Source organism: Papio anubis, chromosome 1 (assembly GCF_008728515.1).
Source record: "Papio anubis isolate 15944 chromosome 1, Panubis1.0, whole genome shotgun sequence".
In the NCBI taxonomy this organism is placed as follows: Eukaryota; Metazoa; Chordata; class Mammalia; order Primates; family Cercopithecidae; genus Papio; species Papio anubis.
Window position 1 is genome coordinate 76,828,260 of NC_044976.1, and position 13,139 is coordinate 76,841,398.

General features: G+C 34.7%; 1 long non-coding RNA gene across 2 annotated transcripts in view; it reads left to right on the top strand.

The window, feature by feature from the left end:
* Positions 1-94: 94 nt before the first annotated feature.
* LOC103886227 overlaps positions 95-13,139 on the top strand; it is a 77,096-nt gene continuing 64,051 nt past the window's right edge. For both annotated transcript variants that reach the window (XR_004175978.1, XR_004175979.1), the window contains exon 1: positions 95-1,588. This is a non-coding gene — a long non-coding RNA (uncharacterized LOC103886227). The remainder of the gene's footprint in view (positions 1,589-13,139) is intronic.

Sequence of the window (13,139 nt, forward strand, 5' to 3'; positions counted from 1 at the left end):
ATGAACATTCATGTACACATTTTTTATTTAGACACGTGTTTTCAATTTTTTTGAGTATATACCCAGGATTGCATTTGTTGACTCATATGGTAATTCTATGTTTAACTTATTGGGGAATCGCCAAATTGTTTTCCATAGCAGCTGCCCCCTTTTACATTCTCACCAGGCAATGTATGAGGGCTCCAGTTTTTCTCCTCTCCTTAGCATTTGTTATTTTCCATTTATTTGAATATAGCCACCCTAGTGGGTATGAAACAGTATCTTGTGTGGTTTTAATTTGCATTTCCCCAATGTCTAATGGCATCTAGCATCTTTTCATGTGCTTGTTGGCTATTTTTTATAATTTTGGAGAACTGTCTATCCAAGTACTTTGCCAATTTGAAAAACTGGGTTGTGTCTATTTTTTGTTGATTTGTAAGAGTTCTTTATATATTCTGGATGCCAAAGTCTCATTACACATATAATGTGCACATATTTTTTCCATGCTGTGATTGTATTTTCACTCTCTTGATAATGTTCTTTAATGAACAAAATTTTAAATTTTGACGAAATCCAATTTACCTATTTTTCTTTCTTTGCTTGTGCTTTTGATATCTTAGCTGAGAAACCGTTGCCAAATCCAAGGTAATTAAGATTTATTCCTATGTTTTCTTTTAAGATATTTATGTTTAAATAAAGTTTAGTGCTCAAATTTAGGTCTTTAATCAATTTTGAGTTAATTTTTGTGTATGGGGTCCTACTTCATCCCTTTGCATCTAGTTGTCCCAGCACTAGTTCTTGAAGATTATTCTTTTCTCATCAGATGATCTTGACAACCATGTCAACTATAAATTGATATAAATGTAAGGATTTATTTTTGAATTCTCAATTCTACTTCATGGATCTATGTGTCTATCCTTATGTCAGCATGCTAGCTGTTTTGACTACTGTAGCTTCGTAGCAAGTTTTGAAGTCAGGAGATGATACTGTCCTTTGTTTTTACTTTCTTTCATTGAGTAAAGTAGTCTCTGTTCAGATGCTACTTTCCTTTCTTTCTTATATTGTATGTGGTGGGGCCACAAAACTGCCCATAGCTGTGTGAGAAGGGTTTTTGGGTGCATACATGAAAAGAAAGGAGAGCATTTGTGATATTACTTGCAGTTCTCTATGCTTCAAATCTTTAAGTGAAAGTCAAATGCAATGTGAATTTTATAGTTCTACATAGACATTACACTACATGTGTTTGTTCCTGTATATTTATACAACCATGCTGCTATTTCTCTAAGATAGATTCCTTGAAATGTGATGGCTATGTATCCTTAAATATGTGGTAGCACTTGTAATATACTGTTATCAGTTGTTATTTGGACTAAGGAAATATGAAAGACTAACAAGAATGCCAGCAATGATGTCGTAAAGGATTTTATAAAGAGAACACTAAGTCACAAAGTGATAGAATGAACATCATCAGCAGCAGCTATCATTTCCAGGTGGTGTTATTTTACACACAAATGAGAATCAAAGCCATGTCTTGCTTATGTTGCTCCCTCTCTTCCTGTACAGTCTTCTGGTGAATAATGATTTACAGGAAGCAAGCCTTGTTCTTCAGGTAAGTCTTCTCACTGTCTCTAGCTTGCCTTCTCTAATTCCTTTTCCCCCCAGCCTCACTCTAGAATAAAAGATTCTCACTTGGGCAGTGCTTCTTTCCTTTGCTCTGTTGATTTTAGAGATGTCTTTTATAACACCTGCTTCTTTTATTTGTTCCAGTTATTTGCTTGCTTGTTGTTAAGTAAGAACATATTTCTTACTCATCTTTATGCCCTAGTTGTTGAATGACTGAGTAAGTGAAGGAAATAGGACTGCCTCAGATTGTCCAGTGAGGGAATGGAGACTGAATGAAATGGGAATGAAAATTTAAATAAGATTACTATAATTAGTGGTAATTAACAAGATTACTATAAATTATAGTATCTCTAATTTCTAGAATTACCATTCAAATGGTATATTATTCAAATGCATCTGTAAAGAAAGGAAGGCTTGGCTCTTTCAGAGATGAATATGGTTTAGAAATTTTGTTGTTTTCACAGAATGGAAGGGTTATGGAAGGAAATAGCAGAAACATTAGTGGAGAGATAAGATAAAATATCATTTCTTAAGCTAAGACTTAAGGAATACTCTAAGGTTCAAGTTAAAAAATCATCAAGATTTCTGAGAATTCACTAGTGGAGTGACAAGAGTGAGACAAATGTAATTTTGAAGTAAACATCAGTAAAAATAAAACAAGAGAAAATAGTTTAAAATACACTTCTATTATATTTCTATTTATAAAAAATAATCTTCTTTATTATTTTATTATATATACCTGCAACTACGCAAAATAGGTTCTGCAAGTATATCTTCCTCCTTTCCCTTCTATCAATTCACATACTTAAATGTGGCATAAATTAGATGACATATTTTTACTAGTAAACTGATAATATATTATTATTGAGTTACATTTTTTAAGATTTTTTTTTTTTATTCAGGCTACCTATTCCCTGGCTGCCTTGTCATAGCTGCTAACATTTCTGGTGCTATATGTTAATATCTGGTTGGAAATTGTCACAGAACTTCCTTGAACTTCGATGTGGAAGTCACAATTGGTGCAAGTGAGTGCTGAGGTGGTCCATTGAGTTTGTCATCAAATTGGCCACATCCATGGATGGGATGAGGTACAGGCTGGGGAGACAAGCAAAATTATTGATCACTTGCCAGCATGAGTCTTACTGTATGTAACACAGGGAAATTATAAAAAGCCAATAGAGAAGAAAGAAAGCTTTAACACTAAATCTCAACCCTAATGTAGAAAATAATTATATTGGGAGTACACAAGGTTAAGTGTTCTTTAAATAAAAGAAGTTGAAGACAGTTACCCTTATATATGCCAACTTCCATTAGGGCCACTATGGCATTAATTTCATTTGTTGAGGATGGTAGTATTAAGACTAATAAGTCTTCTGATTTGCTGAACCAGCTCATGGCTCTAGATATGCTATTGTGTGAATTTATGATGCAATCTTGTTAGTCTGGTCATATCCCTGAGACCAAAATGACCCTTCTGCTCTGTCTTGTATAACCGTCTGAAATGCTAGATGTTTGTGTAAACATATCAAGTGGCGAGGGCTGAGCCAATGTAACATGCTGTTTGCTCCCTCAAGCATTGGAGAAGTTTGGCTCAACATTTCATGCTGATTTCCCTGAAGTATTTTGGATCCCTTGACAATGATGTAGTTTAGTGTTTTCATTAAATAGAAATTTCTCTTGACAGGTGGATACAATTTTATTCCCATTGACTTACTTACAATCTTTTATGAGTGTCTTAAAAGTGCTTCTTTCAGAAATTTGGAATTTACTGCCAAATTAAAGAGCTCCTAGCCTCCCAAATTACTTAAGACTGTTCAAAGTACTCAAGACAGTGCAAACTCATGGAGGAAGGCTTAGACCTGGGGGTGCATTTGGGGGTGATGTTACTTCCGTTGGAAGCATGGATAGGGCAGGATTTCCAGGGGATGAGTAGGAGTGGTTGCCTAAAGGAATACATGTGAAACATATATCCATTTTAGTGTTCAATAAATACTGTTTGTAGAGGACTACGTGCAAACGAAGCAGGGCGTTCCCCGTAAGTCCTGCTCTCGCAAACGAAGCAGGGCGTTCCCCATAAGTTCTGCTCTTGCAAATGAAGCAGGGCGTTGGGGGCCTGTTTGTATGTAAACATCTTGAAAATCCAGAAAGTCAGGGAAAGGTCATAAAAACAACAATGTGTCTTGTGACTTGGCAACATTCCACAAACGACTGTATAAAATAAAGCGGAGCGCGCCATTCGAGGCGGCTGCCATGTTTGTCTTGTCTTGTGTTGTCTTGTGTGTTCATTCCTTTGTTTAGGAAACACGCGGACCCCAACACTGTTGGTTGAATGAATTATGTTTTTGTGTCCTTCTTAAAGAGATTCTACATATAACTTTTTGTCAATTTAGAGGGAGGGCACAGGGAAAGATAGGACATGTTACTGCAATAACATAAAGGATTATTGTTTGGCATTTGAGTAACAAGATTGCACCATCCCAATGACATTTTTCACTCTACTTAATATTTACATTATTGCCTAGTATATGTAGATATGTTTGGGACCAGGATTATTCTATCTATACAGTAATTTTGTTTCATATTATAATCTTACTGATCCATAGTTAATATTGGATGCATAAATGATAGATTATCTGAATTGCCAAGAGGTAATTCAGTGAGGTATTAGTGATGTAACATGAGAGAGTTTATGTTGCTTTTAAATTTGTACTCTGAGGCGAAGTTAGCAGTTAATATATGAACATGATCTACTGTTAGGTTGAACATCTCTGGTTACATTGGATGCTTCAACAGGGCACCAAACACATGGCAGGTGGTTTACTGGATGACTAGCGTAGGATAATATATTAATATTAGTATATTAAAGTCCACATTACTAACAACTGAAAGTGATTTGGAGAATATGATAGTTTTTACCATGTGTACTTTCTAAAATATGCTTGGGATATCCTTTTATTTTAGCAGAAGTTATAGGACCTCAATTGAACTTATTGGAAGATTTTGAAGTAAGTAAGCTAAAGATCAACTATGAAACAAAGACAAAGTCAAGGTAGAGATGTCTTAGAAGCTATACTTTTCACTTTACTTAAGAAAATATTTAGGAAAATAAAAATTTATTTTATTTAGGAAAGAGTTCTCACCAGGATAATAAAATATAAAATATCATTTCTTATTAGATGACGAAAATGTTCTGGAATTAAATAGTTTTGAAGGTTGCAAAACTTTGTGACTATGCTAAAAACCATGGAATAGTACACTTGAAAATGGTGCATTTTATGGTATATGAAGTATTGCTCAATAAAAAAGAATATTAACAAATTGTGAGAAGAGTGTTTATATGGCATTATTAAGGGTAAAAGTAATGCATTAGCCCTATAAGATTCAAATTTCATGCTATTTCTAACTGCTTGAGAATTAAATCAAGGGAACATTGGCTTCTTATTAGAGGTGTCTTAGCAATCTTAGTGAAGGAAGAACATGTAAAGATTAAAGTCATGTAACAGTCATTGTGCTATGAATGTAGGTATTTTGTTTATGTAGGTGTTTTAAAGCTATCATTCAAACTGAACAATTGCCTTTAAGCAATACAGTCCAATAGTTGAGATACCAATTGTTGAGAGACCACAAACCTCTAGAAACTAGAAATAGTAATAGTTTGATTACAAAGTTTCCATCTACTAACCACAGTGGCAACATTCTTTGTAAAAAGCTGTGATAATCAGAGTTAAAGGTATCTTTGATGACATTATTTAAGCAGAATTACTCAAGAAGGAAGGGAAAAGACTTTTATAAATCATAAGAATAATTAAATGTTTAAGAAAACAATGAGAAATGACAATTACTTGAAAAAAATTTTAGTGAGAGAATAAAAAATCATTGTGTACACTTCAGAATGCCCACGGCATACTTTGCAAGAGTGCTGTTTGAGGTGGAAATGTAGAGGTCTGGTCCAGGAGTCTAGTCGTGGCAACACATCTAAGTGTTGGTATGCTTTTGGGAAATTAATTTGAATTCCCTGAGTTTGCTTATCTTTACTTGGATACTTACTTGGATATCCTTACTTGGTTATAGGACAGAGAGACCAGATGATCTATGCTATTTCCTTCCTGTTCTAAAATTCTGTTCTTTTAATTAATCAAGAGACAATGATTGATAGATGTATAAATTTAAAGTTGCCTCTAGATTACTTAGCTAAAAAAATAAACCTGGAACTCAAATTAGATTTAAACAGCTATAAGCACTTTTAGAAATAATAAGGCAATTTAATAATTGCGATCGTTTTATAAATCAAAATTGGAATTAAAAATATGTACTTTAGCTTCCGAGATCAGACGAGATCAGGCGCGAAACCATCATTCTCAGCAAACTATTGCAAGAACAGAAAACCAAATACCGCATGTTCTCACTCATAGATGGGAATTGAACAATGAGATCACTTGGACACAGAAAGGGGAGCATCACACACCGAGTCCTATTGTGGGGAGGCGGAAGTGGGGAGGGCTAGCATTAGGAGATGTACCTAATGTAATGACAAGTTAATGAGTGCAGCACACCAACATGGCACATGTATACACATGTAACAAACCTGCACGTGGTGCACATGTACCCTAGAACTTAAAGTATAATAAAAAAAAATATGTATTTTAATGCCCTACATTTTAACTCTCCAGGTAACATTATAAGCACTTCAATAGAGTCAACTCAAAAATAGTGTATCCGTGAATGCTTAATGTTAAAAGAGGCTATCCCCTTCATCATTTAGCAAATACTTGTTGAGCACCTGTGATAAATCAGGCACAATTCCAGGCCCATCCTTGCCCTCATGGAGCTTATATTCTTGTGGTGAGAACAGACCATAAATGACAAACATAATAAATACATAAATTATGTTATATGTTGGAAGGTGATAATTATGGAAAATAGTTGAAAGGGTATTTTTATTTCTGGGGGTAAAGTGCAATCTTAAATAGGTGGTTAGGTGTAGATAATATTTACTTGTAGCCTCAGAATATAGGTTTAATATACTCATTTATTCAGTAATTTAACAAATATTCATTGAGCACTTACTATATTGTAGTGTTTGTGTCAGGAGCTAGGAGAAAGGGAGTATGGTCTTTGATTGCATGGAGCTTCTATTTTAATAAAGGAGACAGATGTTAAATAAATCCACACTACATATGCAAGTACACATTGTTTTAAGTGTAATGAAAGGAAAGAGCTGGAGGGGGCCTATTTTATGAGAAGGATTAGAGAGAGCCAGTCTCTCTGGGACAGAGACCTTGAGTGAAGATATATATTTGTGAAGAGTATTAAGGAGAGTAGTAGGTTTTACATTTTATTTCCAAATTCAGCAAGCTCAGTGCTTTCCTTTCTCTAAAAGCAGTCATGCTGAGAAACAGACGGCTTGTCTACTGGCAGCCTGCTTTTGTTTTGGCCTACAGTGAAGTCTCTTTAAAAAGGAAAGAAAAAAAAAAAACCTAAAAAACAATCTTATTTCCACTGTTGTCCATTAGAATAATTTGAAAAATCCAAGTTCTTTCTCTCTTAGGATCTTATAAAGAATCTAAGTGCTGAGCAGATGTGAAAAGTTCTGGAACATTTAAAATCCTTTGGCTTAATGGTGTATTGTGACTTTTTTTCTGCACACCTTTCTCAGGTAGTAACTGCATTATCTACCACCGGATACTCATCTTTCTGGCCAGTAAAATTCAGGCCCAAAATATCCTTCTCATCTCATCTTTTGTAGAATTTGTTTGTTCATTGAGAACAAAGGAAACTTATTTGAAGCCTCATAGGAGGGTGTTCTAACATTCTCTTTAAAAAGTCTAACAGTCCTTGTCAGTATACTTGAAGTTTGTGATAGATATGGAAAAGTGTGACTGACTGTGCTTGATCCTGTTTTTGCTGCTTATATAATTCATAAGGGCCATTTTATTGCAGTTTGGCATGGTTTGGTATTATTGTCAGTCAGTACTTATGTAATATTTTATAATGGAAAAGTGCTTTCTGGCCGTTTATTACAGAAGCCTCTGTTATCAGTGACAAATAGTTCTAGGAGACTGTTCATCACATAGCTTTGTCTGCTTTATAGTTTCAGCTAAAACACTAGAGCGTTTGCCAATACTAAGAGGAGGATTCAGTACAACAACTTTTCCAGTACAATAATTCTTTCTTTGGATATGAAGTCATGGGATTTTCAAAACTCCTGGTAAAAAATATTGGCTCTTTTGGATGCATTTTTGTACTGACAGAGGAATGATGTGGAGATAATACTAGAGGATATGTTCTAGTCTAGAAAAGAAAAATAATAAAATGCTTTTAAAAGTCAAGTATCTAGTTAAAACATGGACGGTTCTAGAATTATTGAGGGATTGTTTCCCAAGGTGGTCCTCTATGACTCATCAGAATAGCATAATATTTAAGTTTTGGAGCAGACAAGGCTGGGTTCAGATTCTTATTTCCACCACTTACCAAATGACTATGTGAGGGAGAAACCATCAAAAACATTACTGACATTGAATTTCTCACTTTGACGTTGGGCAATCAAACCACTTTAAATCCCTGAGCCTGAATTTTCTCAATTGTCAAAGAAGGGTGTTGTTATCTTTGTTGAAGGTTAATCCTTGTGAGAATTCAATCAGATAAAGCCTAGAACAGAACAGTCCACATTTGTTCAATGATTCCTCTCTTTACTTCTCCTCTTTCCCTTCTCTTACCATCTGCCTCATAAAGAAATAGCAATAACAATGAGATTAAATGGGAGATGATCTGAAAATAATTTCCAAACTGGCTAAATATAGCGGTGTGCTTATATTTCCTTCATTTAAATGTTGCTAAGAAGAAAATTTCATTGGAGACCAGTACTTAAAATGAATTATAATTAAATGAAAATAATATTATCTCTTAGGAAACAGTTTGGAAAACTTGGATAAAATAGAAGTTCAAAGTGGCATGGCAAGGTCTGTCAGTAATTAATTGAATTTAGGCAAAAGGTTTACCATAATCAATAGCTGGTTGATAGGCAATTACATGAAAAGTAATTGTGTCTGATTGGAATGGCATTGCCCGTGATATGAGTTTTGATAATGCATGGCCCACTAGATTATTTAATTATCAAAACTTCTGGGGGAATGATGAAGACAAATTTCCCTTTCTTCAAATTGCTGTGGAATTTTGGGGGACTCCAAACTGCTTAATAGAATTCTAATGCATGTAAATGTATTGCTTTAGGTTTGCAATGGAATTTAAGGTTTGTTTGGTTGCAGTATTTGACACTCCATTGCGGAATGGATTTGTCTGATCTGCCTAGGTGGGTCTGTATCTTCTTTCTCTATCTTTTTAAAGCATTCTTTCAAATTTTGTGTTTAACCAAAGGGAATGAAGCTCCATACAAGAAAAAGACCCTTTTTTGGTATTGTGTTTGAAAAGCTGTACTCTCTTGCTAGAATTAGTGAATAACTCACTACAGAAACAAATGTACCAACAAAGGGACATTATACCAGGGCAGGATAAAAAGACTGAATAAGGGTTTCAAATTTGTTAATAGGACTGGCAGAAATGAATCCTGGGCAGCAGCTGTATGGACTAATGAGACTGGGTCTAGGTAGAGTTGTGAAGAAACAGAATGTAGAAGTGGAAAGATATGCTTGAGAGATTCTAAGATAGGCTAGTGAGGATTTAGACTTAGTTCGCCTCTCACAATTTATCATAATCACTTGTGTAATAAATGATTGCAAATTTGTTTATGACACATAGGGTGTAAGTAATATATTTCTCTCTGTTAAAGTCTGGCTTCCAGTCCCTCTTCCATGGTTGGCAAGAGAAAACAATTTCAGATATTTTTTGAGATTCCTTCCTTCTCCTCTGGGTTGAGCCAAGGCCCTGGGGCTTATGCAGTATAGAATGGATCAAAGAGAGGTCAGGAGTTTGTTGTGATCACTACTGCAGGCTCATGTCCAGCTTCTACCTGGTCCTTTCAAAGGCAGAGACTTGGCTGGGTTATCCACTCCATTCATTCCAAGCTCGGTCTTTGAAGCTAAGGTCCTTGGTGCTTAGCTCTTAGGGATTCTTGTACCCATCTCCACTTAAGTGTCCTGTCACATCCAGGTGTTGGGTATAGACTGACTCTAAGCATCTCTCTTTTTTCCTTCCTTATTCCTTCTGTCCTCACTACCTCCCCCAACACACACACACACACACACACACACACACACACACCACACACACACACTCACACTTTGGGTTTGGACTACAGCCTTTCTCTGGGAAGCATCAGCTCTTATCACCCTCTGGAACACAGAGATCTTCCCTATAAAAGAAAGGTCAACATTAGTTTTACTAGCAAACCCAAAAGAAGAAATATAAATATATGTAAAATCTATATCAATTAATTTCTCATTAACTCATCTTGTTAGACTTGTTTAATCACATATCCTTCCTGTTACTATTAAGTTTTCTGAGATAGGAACTATATCTTCATACACACAATTGTTTCTCTAATACTGAGCCCATAGTAGATACTCAAAAGATATTTGCTTAAAAAAGAATAAATAATCAGATAAGTTGAGTGGGGTCATAAAGTCGTAAAACAAAAAATCTTTTCAGGAAGGTGTTGGGAGAATTAAAGTTTTACTAAGTTTAAGAAGCGTAAGACCTAAAATAATAAAGAAGGATCTAGAGACCTAGGCAGAGTCAGAAAAGAATTTTGCTTCTCCAAGGATCCAGGAAGCTGAAATCAAATGTGACTTAGGTACAGGACAGAAGAGTGACTTACTAAGGAGGACAATGACCTCAAACTCTGAGGTTTAAGGAAGGTCTGATATTCAGCAGGATAGAAGAGTGGGGAAAGGTTGAAAGACATGAATTTTCACTTCAAACTCTTGACAAGCTACGTGAGTCATTTTTCACTTCTGTCTGTTAGTTAGCTCATCTCTATAAAAGTTTTGCCTTCTGTAATCATTCACTGTAGTAAAATGGAGTACACTTCTATAGCAGATACAGGACTAGGGTAGAAATCAATTACAGAATCCTTTTATGGTTAATGATGACGGAACAGTGACGATGGTTGCAGAAAACTACCCAGAGAACTTCTATTTGTTCTAAAGGAACATCTTTTGTCATTTGCTAAATTTTCATTTTCTATTTGAGATTCTTGAGGAAATAGCAAAAGAGTATGCATTAAAAATCTCACTTATTCACATATTCAGAAAATATTTTGTGATATTATATTCAAGGCAGCAAAAGAATTTAAGATGTTGTTGCTGTAATCTATAGGTTGTGCTGGTGGTGATGGTGTGTGTCATAACAAGGAACTAATCCAAGTAGGAAAAAACAATAAAACAATGTTTTATGATAAAGGCCATATTGTGAGATATACAATAAAGCTTTCAGAAGAGAGATTATATCTAATAGAATGATCATGAAAAACTTCTCAAAAGAGAAGATGATGATTTGTACCTTGAATGATTTTAACAGAGGCAGAAAGATATTTCAGGAAGAAAGAATGAAATAGCCTTGTCTCTAGATAACAGCTTTGTCTTCTTCCTGGTAATCAATTGAGTAACCATATTGATGGCAGTGTGTGGTTGCCCTGCTGTGCTTATTATCTTGTATTTATATAGTGTGAATCTCAAAGCTTGATTGGCGTAATTCCCCTGCTATTATGATGTTGTTGAAGTGGTTTGTGGTCTTTTGGAAGGGTAAGATTTCCCAGAAAAAATAGTGGTGAGATTCTTAGATTTGGAAAATACTGGGTGTGCATTATTTTTCTTGGGTTCCAAGTGATTCCTTTTAGTTAACTAAATGATCTGGGAAGATGGCTGTCATTCTATGCCATACTTTGGACTCTACTATTTGAACCTCATCTGGCAGGAGGTCATGTTTTAGGTTTAATTACTCTGTGTAAGTCAGAGAAAATAAGATCTCACATTACATATGCCTGTTTTTTTCCCCAAATGAGCTGAGGGGCAGGATAAAGTTGCTTTTTAAAAATACATTCTGCTAGAAAATAGGAAGTTGTACTGATTTGAATTACATAAATATTTAAAACGACCTTATGTACTCCAAAAATAAAAATAAAAATATAATTACAAATGGGGAAATATTGATAACAAATATGGTAAGGTAATATTATTTGGAATATATATGTATATATTAAATAATATATGTATATATGTATATATACACATATATATATACACACACACACGTATGTTTAGAAATTGATGATAGAATGTCCAAGATTGTGAATGGTTAAAGGGCATAAACAGAAAAAACTTTTTAAGAGAAGAAATGCAAACAAACATGTTTCAATAAACATATGAAATCATCTTTGGTAAAGCTGATAATCAAATGAAATGAAAATCAAGACAAGAATAATGTTTCACTTTTACCTATTAATTTAACAAAATTTAAAAAGGTAATATTTTGATATTGAGGGGAGTAAAAGGAGAATTTGCCTACACTTTTAAAGGACAAATTGATAACATACGTTTTTTGATCAATTTCTAGTTTACGGTCCATCCCTGGTTTTATATTTTCATATTCCTAGAAATGTGTTTTAAGGAAATTATATTTAAAAAACAAAAAATAAAAATAAAAGTCTTATGCATGTCCAGTGTTGTGATGTCATTTGGCATTGGATTCGGAAAAGTCTGTAGTATAGTTTAAAGTTGGATAATGTGATGCCTCCAATTTTGTTCTTTTTGCTTAGGATTGCCTTGGCTATTTGAGCTGTTTTTTTTGTTCTATGTGAATTTTAAAATAGTTTTTTCTAGTTCTGTGAAGAATGTCATTGTTAGTTTGGTAGGAATAGCATTGAATCTGGGTTCATATCTTTATTTTATTTTATTAACTTTTATTTCAGGTTCAGCGGTACATGTGCATGTTTGTTATATATGTGAACTTGTGGCACCAGGGTGTGTTACACAGATTATTTCACCATCCAGGTGCTAAGCCTAGTACCAAATGGCTGTATTTTCTCTTCCTCTCCCTCCTCCCAACCTTCACCCTCAGGTAAGTCCCAGTGTCTGTTGTTCCCCAGTTTGTGTCCATGTGTTCTCATCATTTAGCTCCCACCTATAGTGAGAATATTTGCTATTTGGTTTTCTGTTCCTGCATTAGTTTGCTAAGAATAACGGCCTCCAGCTCCATCCATGTTCCAACAAAGGACATAATCTCCTTCCTTTTATGGCTGCATAGTATTCTATGGTATGTATGTACCACATTTTCTTTATCCAGTCTACCACTAATGGGCATTTAGGTTGATTCCATGTCTATGCTGCTGTGAATAGTGCTGCAATGAACATACAGGTGCATGTGTCTTTATGATAGAACAATTTATATCCCTTTGAGTATATTCTTAGTAATAGAATTTCTGGGTCAGCTGGTAGTTCTGTTTTTAGGTTTTTGAAGAATCACCATACAACTTTCTACAATGTTTGAACTAATTTACACTCTCCCCAACAGTGTATAATTATACTTTTTCTCTTCAACCTTGCCAGCACCTGTTTTTTTTTTTTTTTGTTGTTGTTGTTTTG